The sequence below is a fragment of the Fukomys damarensis genome, unplaced genomic scaffold, assembly GCF_012274545.1.
Source record: "Fukomys damarensis isolate Sample0158 unplaced genomic scaffold, DMR_v1.0_HiC HiC_scaffold_23, whole genome shotgun sequence".
Lineage (NCBI taxonomy): Eukaryota > Metazoa > Chordata > Mammalia > Rodentia > Bathyergidae > Fukomys > Fukomys damarensis.
The window spans coordinates 56,547,247-56,557,118 of record NW_022900935.1 but is presented as its reverse complement, the minus strand read 5'-3'; the positions used below and the strand labels follow the sequence as shown (position 1 = coordinate 56,557,118).

At 45.5% G+C, this 9,872-nt stretch overlaps 1 long non-coding RNA gene across 1 annotated transcript in view; it reads left to right on the top strand.

Annotated features, from left to right (window-relative positions):
* The window catches only part of LOC104873755, a 62,878-nt gene that overhangs the window by 17,899 nt on the left and 35,107 nt on the right, over positions 1–9,872 (top strand). The window contains exons 7-8 of the long non-coding RNA XR_004518565.1: positions 327–433; positions 3,886–3,982. This is a non-coding gene — a long non-coding RNA (uncharacterized LOC104873755). The remainder of the gene's footprint in view (positions 1–326; positions 434–3,885; positions 3,983–9,872) is intronic.

Below are 9,872 nucleotides of genomic sequence, written 5' to 3'. Positions count from 1 at the left end.
CCCCTCCACCCTCCCCTACATACAAAGACTTTGTTTTCATTTTTTCCTTTTCTCATATTTTTTCTTGTCCCTTATTTCCTTTCCCCTCCCCTTCCCAATTCCCCTACACCCTTAGCCCTTTTCATCCTATTTCACATTGTCAGTGATACAATTTGGATCTTATTTACTCTTTTAGATTTTCACACCAGAGGACCTATTCAGTATTTACACGTGTGTCTTATTGATCTTAAAGGCAGAGCTCATCTGGGTATCTGATGAATTGAATGCATGGTGGGGCAGAAACAGAAGACTGGAGAATGACTTGTTGGTCTTTGTCTTGACCACAGGGCACAGTGGGGTTGTAGAAAGGAATAACTGGAGAAGGTTCAGAGTTGTGCTTAAGACTTCCAACGGCTAAGATGCCCCTTGGACTTCGACTGGAGCTACTGAGAAGGTAACCTGTGTGCACCGACTAATCAGGAGTTCAGAGCCCACTGCTGGTTTATACACAGCGTTAGACACTCGATGCTGACATACTGCCCACCACTGCATGAAGACCCTGGCTGAAGAGAAGGGGAGTGTTTGCAGCTCATAGGAGGGGAGGAAAGTGGGTATTCTGAAAGCGGGTGTTAAGGCTAATGCACCATTTGTATTTTCCTAAGGTACTGACAGGGCATGACAAACCTTTGAAGCTTCTTCCTTGCGCCCTCTTGAGCTGCCACAGATCTGTCAGTGTGTCAGTGTGTCACAGAGGTGCCCTTCTAGACATAGGGTGAGGACATTTTAATTCTAACCTGAAGGACTGCTTGAAGCCCCAGGTGTTTATCCCTGGGAGGGCCCAAAACAAGGCCACCATGGAGAGGACAGCCTTGTCTTCTAGGCCATAGCAACTCACAGCATCAGAGATAAGGAAACAGACCTGGACAAGAGATCAGCTTTAAGCACCATCATGCTGTTTGCGTGTGTGCGGGGTTGGGCCGTGAACCCTGGGTCTCCCTCGATTCCTACAACATTCTTATTTAGGACTTTGCAGACAGAACCTGACAGTCTCATAAAGAATTGACAATAAAGCATCTTTCACTTGTAGGGTCTTCCTTGGTGAGGCCATCAACTTTGATGCTGCTTCCCTGTAGACACCACCACCAGCCATTATAAGGCTTCGTCCTTTGTGTCACAGACATTTCAGTTATAGCATTTAAAACTTTGAGTTTTTTGAGTAAGAGCTGGTTACACGATGTAATTAAAAGAGACTAACTACTAAATAGAAACGAGAGTCATGTGCAGTGTGTTAAAGGCGATTGGCTTCCATGTAGGTTGAGGGACTCTCCGAAGGTGCTCAGGATGGATTTTGGGGATATGTTTGTAAGATGTAAAGTGCTAAGGTTGGAATACATCCAGGTAATGTCCAAAATACAGGACAGTTGTCACCTAATTTCTGGGTTATAGGGAAAAGCAGAAACAAAACAAAACAAATAGCTCTAAAAGACATTTCTAAGAGTGGTGGGGAATTTTAGTGTGGCCACATGGCAGGTGCAATGAATGTCACTCACATCTTTCCTTAGAGGCAGATATCCGTCTATGCAGTTACCCAGGATAAGTGATACACTCTGAGAGGTAAACTATTCCGGTCTTGGATTTGTCCTTGAACAGTTCAGCAGCAAATAAAACAATCCAAATCTCCCCACTGCACACACAAGAAATGTGGCAAATATACCGACAAATACGAAGTCTAGCGGACAACTCTGTGGATGTTATTTGTACCTTTTTTTTTTCATTTTTTCTGCAAATTTGAAAATGTTTAAGCCAAAAAATTTGAGAAAATGCTTCTGAAGCCACTGCTGCCTACTTATTAAGGACATTTCTTGAATCCACCGAGATGTTGTATGGTTAGTTCCTGTTCACAATTGTGAAGGTCACTAGATGTAATGAGAATGCACACATTCCTATTTTATTAAACAAAGACCCATTGAGGCTATCAGTCAGAAGTGGAGGAAACTTGGATCAATCCTTTAGCTCATAAAGAAACAAAAAGAGGGAACGCGTTGAGATACCTTCTAAGTGGGAGGACAGCCTTTCAAGGTTCCTGCAGTGGACAGAGAGACCTAACACACCCCAAGTTTTTCTTTATCCTCCTTCCTCCGGAAAATGAAGGGGAAGACCAGGGAGAGAATTGAGCAAAAACGTGGGAAAATTAAACCAACAGTAAGGAGAATGGAATGAGGGCCTGAGCAGGCTCAGGAATGATGCATTAAGTAAGCCAAGTGCAGGTGGCATATAGTGCAGCGTGCCTATAATCCTAGTACTCTGGGAAGCTTGAGTTTGAACCCAGCTGAGCACCTGAGATACTTAGTGAGACCCTAAAATAAAAAAATAAATGGGGGCTAGAGATGTAGCTTTGTGTGAAAGGCCTGGATTCAATCCCTGGTATTAGAGAAAAACTAGAATAGGTTTTTAGTGCCTGGAACTTAATGGAAACCAGAACTATAAACAAACAAATGAATCTAAAACATTTAAGTAAGTAGACTTGGCCCTCAAGGTCATGACAGAAGTATTGGACTTACCACACAGAGAAATGCAAAGAAATCTCCTTTTCAAGTCCAGCCCCAAAAGTAAGATGGACACCAGAATGCAAGAGTGAAATGTTAGCTTGAGAGTTTCCAACTGATACCCATTTGAGTATTTAAATATATATATATTTAAATATATATATTTAAATATATATATGCTCCTTTTATTAACCTTTTAAGCTGTTGAATAAAAATTTAATATTAATTTTCAAAGTAAGATATGAAAACATGTCATTCTGGTCTTATTTTCTCATTAAGATTAAGAGACTCACTGGGTAAATCTTGAACTGACATTCCCAGGCTGTGGACAACATATACCAGAGATCGCTGTTCTCCAAAATCACATAATTCCTGAGTGCAGGCAAAGAACACCAGGGAGGAGCAACATATGAATTTGGTTAGGAACTGGAGTTGAAGATTAGGCAGACCCACTAGTGAAGCCCACTGCATGTGCTCAGCACTTCTGTAATCACAAGGCAGCTACTTAATTCTCCCCACTGGATGAGTTTCAGTTTCTGCATCTGAAAAATGAGACACTAATAGTATATTCTTAGAATTTGTGAAGCTTCATTTCCATGCAGGTAATATAATTAGCATAATGTCCAAAATACAGTCAGCTTTCAATAAATCTCAACTATGATGATGTCTTTGCTGTGAGTAAAGAGCAAACAGGCCCGATGGATTATACTAAACTCGCAGTGTTAGACACAGCTCTGCCACAGAATGATCTCGCCAAGACAGAGAGGACCCTCCCTGGCCCCTTAGACACACCTGTGGCTTTCTTCTGGGGCTGTGACCTTAAGCAAATATTTGGCTCTTGACGCAGTTACCCCCCACACCCACACACACCCGCTGAAACCACACACTCTCATTTAGAAGGACTTGAAAATGTCCACGGCCTTGGAATTTGGGGTTAAGTCCTGGGAATGAGGGGAATGAGAATGTAGGACGGAACTGGGGTGGTTGCAGCATGAGAAAAACAGAAGTACGTAATGTTCTGGCCTGCTCAGGAATACTTGGCCCCAAGCACTAGCGAAGGAGGGCAGGTGAGTGGGGAAGGATCCTGGGACTCTTTAGGGTTCATAGTAACCGATGCAGCTGTGCAAGCAGAGATCAAAGATCAAGTCAGATTTCATGCTGCGGGGATGTCAATCTGATCACCTGCAGAGGTCAGAGAAAGGAATTTTCTTCCCCAAAGAACCCCAAGATTGGCTAAATTCCCAACACAGGGGGTTGGCACTGTCTTGAAGGATCACATTACTGGCTACTGCCCAGGAGCAAAGGGACATGGCCTGGGGGTTGACGGGACTGATGGGGCTATTTTATTTTACCCCTGCAGGGAGATGCCAAACAGAACGGAGAAACTCAAGTGAGAGAGAGCCCTGGGACTCAGGCCCCAAGTGTGGCCAGTACTCAAGAACCTGTTTGCCTTTAAGGTCAGTACTTTGACTGCTACCTTTGTAGGCACCTTGGAAGTTCTGTGGGTTTGTATCACACCCCCTTTTGCAACGGGAGTGTATAGCTGATGATGAGGATGAGATGGGACCCTTCTTCTGACAGAAGACGGTGGGGCAGTTGGCTTCAGGGCCATCTGCACTGGTTACAGCCACCCACAGCCCGACACACACAGACACACACACACACAGAGACACACACACACACACACACACACATCAGGTAGCTGAAGGTGGGAAGATCAGGCCTGTGGCCAGGTTTGTGGGTTCTTGTCTTGTGCTGGAGATGATTCCATTTGGTATAAATGAACAACTTGGCATCTCCACCTTATCAAAGAGAAACAGGCAGCCCCCAGTGTAAGCTCGGAAAGGCTCCAGGGACCTATATGAATTTGCAACTTCCACTCAAACTTCTCACTTCGTCTTACCACTCCCTCCTCCCACTTGACAGCATTCCAGACTGGGGGAGCAATTAGGAGGATTTATTGCAATGGTGGGAAGAGAATTTACTCCAATGATAAAGAGGGGACAAAATTTATTTCTTGATAGATTTAGTGGATTGTTTCAAAAGTGTCTCCCAAATGATACTTGCATGGTCTTCATCAGAAGACAACCCTGAGGTTATGTGTAAGGTGCAGGGGTGAGTAGAATGCAATGTACGGTGGAGGGAAGCCAGAGCAGCCAGTAAGGGTGAGCTGGGCTGCTTGGACTGTGGATGTCAATCAAGCTAATGTGCTGGGGGAGCGGATAGGAAGTTTGTCACCCGTTTTAATATCAGAAATTCCTTTACGTGGGTGGTAACTGGGGAACAGCTGCAGGTAGCTGAATCGCAGCCCAAACCCTTCCAGAAACGCTAGTGGGATCTCTGCCAACAACTGAGCAATGGCTTTTCAAGCTGGAATGGAGCAAGTTGCGCTATGTAAGGCGAGGTGGGAGGCGGGGTGGCTGGGGATGGGGAAGCAAGTCTTGAAGCTGGTGCATATTTAACAGGATTAGAACACATGAGTTAGAGACTGAACATTCTCAGCCTGCCTTGTTAAACAGCCAGCCTGCAGGAAGGCCTGACTCGGGGGCCATGGCAGGGAAGGGAGGGAGGTGAAGCACCTGGGCTTCTTCCAGGGGTACATAACAAGGCTGAAGGAGTGATTTGGGGATTCTTTTACCCCTGCACTCTTTCTATGGCTCGGAGCACCCACTTTTCCATTCTAGCCTTAGCTGGCTCCATGAACACACCCAGTTTGTCAATAATGCATTAGGAGCCTTGTCCCTGTTTGACTTGGCCTGGCCGGCCCATCCCTGCCTTGGCCAGCCCTTGGGCGAGGACACGTTTGTGTTTGCCTCCTTGTGCTGGGCAGGTTGGCCCAGCCAGGCCTGAAAGTCTATTTGGTTTTCCAGAGGATGTGTCTCTGAGTCTGGGGTTTTCAGGTGATGATGGTGGAAAGAGAGAAAGGTGATCTGGAACATTCTCCTTCTAAAATGAATCCTGGAAGGCAGGTGATGTTGGGGAGCTGGGATTCCCCTGTGACTTCCTATCACTTCCGGCCTTCAGAGGCCTCTCACCTCCCTGGCCTCTTGCTTCATCATTTTCAGGCAGAGGCTGGAGGTCATTAGAGCCTCTCTTATAACAGTTGTCCATGCCACTGGTCCCAGCTGTGCTGTTACTACTTGGCTGGGGATGCTATGCAGATCATTTAATGAGGTTCAGGGATTACGAATGCAGGAGCACTAGCTGCTCTGGCTCCCGTCCTGGTCCCAACTCTATACACTTCTGTTTCTTCTTCCCAATATCCTAGAAGAACACAGCCCCTTGAAAAATAATGCTTGAAGTCCTTGAGGCTCAGGTACATGAATCAACTTTGTTCATCACTGTTTATTGTACATACTGTCTTCTTCCTGCCCTGTTAAGTGTGAAAGGGAAGGGCTGACTTGCTCATCAGACTGACATGTGTTTGGTTGCTTTTATCCCTGAAGTATACATAGAGGCTGGAGCTCGGAGGATAAGAACCCAAATTCTAGACCTGGATGAACCTGGGTTCAAATTCTAGCCCTGACTTATAAACTGTGCCAACTGTGCTGATCCCTGAGAGGTATTAACGGTTTCTAATCCTCAGCTTTTTCACTGTAGAAATTGGTCAAAAATAAAAGAGCAAATTAAATGTTTGGTAAATGGGTCTCCACTTCCCACACCTGGGACAGAGTTGCAGCAGTTGTTACTTTGAGTAATAACCAACATGCAGCAAGTTTTTGGTGTGGGTCAGGTGCTATGGTTATCATTTTACATGATTCATTCCTTTGCTGTCCTTAGCCCAGCACACAGGTCAGCTGTGTGATCTTCCTTCTTTCAGGCAATGATTTCCCCAGGCCTCCTCCCCAAGTGAGCAGTCAAGCCCAGGACTTCGGTTAGATTGAGAAAGTCCTGGACAACCCTAGTTTTGGACAACCCAAGGGGATTTTTGAACCCCAGGGAGGGGTGGAGCTCCTGCTTCCGGATGCGGGGTGGGGGGCTGCTCAGGAATCTGGGGAAGCAGGGACCATTCTGACAGCCCTGGGGAGCCAGGAGTGAACAGTGTGTGTCCTGCCGGCTGTGTAAACACAGTAACCAAATACACTGCTGGTTTCCAGGGTCCACCAGATGGCAATAAGGACAGTGGGTGATGCGGTTTCTATTTCTTCCCCTCCCTTCTTATTTTCATCTGCGCCTCGTGCCTCAGGGGAGGACAGAACCCGAGACTCCCAGGAAGCTCTGTGATGGCCCTAAATCTTTGTGGATTTGTGCCCCTCGCGCTGGCCCTCAGGACTTGGCTCAGTGTCACCTTGGCCGGCACAGCACACGCCCTTCCCTGTCCTCTTTTCTTCCACTGGACTCACTACCTGACATCTCACTTTTAAAAAACACTCTTCCTTTGTTTTTTAATCTTCGGACTCCCTACCCTTTCACTAGAAAATTGGTTCCCAGAAGGGAAGAAGTGTCATTTGGTAAACGACTTTATCTCAGAGCCTATCGTGGTGACTGCCTTTCTTTGAATGAAATCATGTGCATGAGTCTCTCCTGGGCCAGGCAGAGCATGAAGGTGCCACATCCTGCTGAACTATTTTGGGGAATCTTGGGGGTATCGAATGTGTTGCTAGCCCTTTCTTAGGAGATCTGAGCGATGCATGTCAAGACAGGGATCTTCATACTCTTTTCTCAGAGGAGATTTCCTTGTTCAAACTTGAGGATCAGTGAATACGCTGGAGTACCATAAGTCCCACCACTGCGCCCGTTGGGGCAGCCCCTCAGTGACCCCAGCTGTTTCTAAAAATTGACACAGGTTCTGCCCCAGCACATCCTAGCAGCCCCTAGCTTTCCCTGTCCTCCAGTGTTTTTTCTTTGTAGAAGCTGGAGCTGCAGAGTGATCCTCCAGCTTCCTCCAGCTTCAGTGCAGCCCCCAGCTGCTGGATGCACCAACCCAGGCTCTTCCCCCTGCAATGCTTTGTCCACTTTCCCTCTCATGAAATTTAAAAATTTTTATTGTATGCGTATTGTGTTTACTGTCCTGGGGTGGTGAGAGGAGGCAACAACTTCCTAGTGGTCCTCGACATTAAGCTATAGCCAGTATGCCTGGCTCTGTTTGTGCTCTGCGTGGGTTCATCAAAGAAAGTAGAGCAGAGAGAAGACAGGGAGGAGGAGAGGAGGAAGAGAAGAGGAAAGGAGAGCCCGGAAGAAGAGACCTGCAGGAGAGGGCAGGCGGTGGTAGGGCCAATGATGGTTTGTGTGCACTGGCTAGGCTGCAGGGCAGACACAGCCTGAGCTAATCTGAGGGGCCCCGATCTCCCTACTAGTCTACGCATTGCTAGAGAAATAACAGTTGAAACCAAAAGTGATTTCCAGACCACTGTTAGCCTCTTGCATTTTTCATTCATTGATGATGCCCAGCAGCTCTTCATGTAGGGTGTGGTAACTTTGCAAATTTCTCTGCCATTGAGGTGCAGGCTTCAGTTATATAATGAACGTGATAAAAACAAACAAACAAACAAACAAACAAACCCACAAGTGGGCCTGGAATTTAGCTCAGTGGTTCAGCCACCTGCCTCACAAGAGCAAAGTCCAGAGTTCCAGCCCTGGTACAAAAAAACAAAAAACAAAAACAAAAACAAAAAAAAACCCCAAAACAAGTGTCAAGGTTTTTTTTCCACGCTTGGCAGAAAAATTCTTCCCTTCCCTTCCCTTCTCTCCTTTCCTCCACTGCTCTCCTCTCCCCTTCCCTCATCTTCTCTTTTCTTCCTCTCCTTCCTTTCCTTTCCTCCTTCTTCCTCTCTCTTTTATTTTCCCTCTCTCAATTTCACAGTGTCTCTATTTCTCTTTTTTGAACAAATAAGAGATCTCAGGGCTGAGGCATTACAAGCAGACAAGCAAAGAGTGTTTCTTCTCTTTTTCATGGATTTTTTTTTATTTCATGATAGAAAACCCAACATCAAAGAATTTTCCAATGCTACTAACACTGAGTGTCCCTTAAATGTGATTGTGATTTGATTTTCTGCTCTTGGACTGTGAAAAGATTGAGCAAAGTCACAAGAAGTGCACATTCTGACTTTTACAAAGCCTGTCAGTGGTGGCAGATGTAGGGTGGTGAGGAATGGGTGGTAGTTGGGTAAGGGATAGCTTTTCAGAGTATGTGTAGCAGTCAAAAGGACAAGGGTCTTGTAGACCTAGAAAACATCACCCATGAAGGTACTGAGGGTGGAGAGAGCATAGCCTATTTGGGGAACTCATGGTCCGGAAGGGGTTGGCATTCAGAGCAGCTGAGGCTGAGAAGTGAATGTGGGTTGGGAGAGGAAGCTATAGAAGCAACCTTGGCTCCCTGGGGTTGTCACATTTCCAGGATGGGCTCATTCTGTGGATAACTGCAAAGTTCAGTTGAAGCAGCCAAATAATGCAGTCAGGTCTGCGTTTGAGAACATAAGTCTTGACTTGCAGTGGATGGACCACAGAATGCACAAGGATACAATGAGGCACTCCTGTTTGTTCACTCATTAGGAAAATATTTATAGAGACCCCTTTGCATATAAGGCATCATTCTAGATCCTGGAATATAGCAAGGGATTATTTTCTGGAAGAAAAAGCCAAAATTAAATACATATATTGTATGTATACATACATATATATGTATGTATAATTAAATATGCAACAGATACCTGCATAACATACACACACACACACACACACACACACACACACATACATATATATATATAAAATCACATATATTTATATATAATTAGAGGAAGGTGAATAAAGTCTGTTAAAAGCATGGGATGGGCAACAGTAAGAGTGATGGGAATCATATTTTAGATTGAGTTGCCAGGCAGAGAAGGTGCTCTGGGAGGTGGAATCAGGGCAGAATGCTGGCTGAAATGAGGGGTCCAGTCATGTTGGTATTTGAGGGAGACCATAATAATATTTCATAGCGAATACACATGGCTGGAACTGCCTTGCAATGAAAGCAAGGATGCTAAGGAGCGGTGATGGACATTTTAACACATGCCATCGAACACACTCCTAGCTATGGCAAACGAAGGACGAGGACAAGCTCAGGACAGATCGAGTTTTCTGGCTTGGTGAATCGTGACATCATTAACAAGGTTATAAAATGAGGGAGCGGAGAGTATTTCTGTAGAGTGAAATAATGAATGTGTTGTTCTTCAGTGACTACTGGCGTGTCCCAGGAGTCTTCCTCTTTCCCATTCATTGTTCCAGATCCTGGGAAAGTTTTATGTCGTGTTGATTCTCCTTTATAAAAAGGATGCAATATCTCAACTCCCAAACATCAAGGGTATAAGGATTGGTCTACAGTTTTACTTAGCTTGTTTTCTGTCTCCTTCCTGTCCCCCT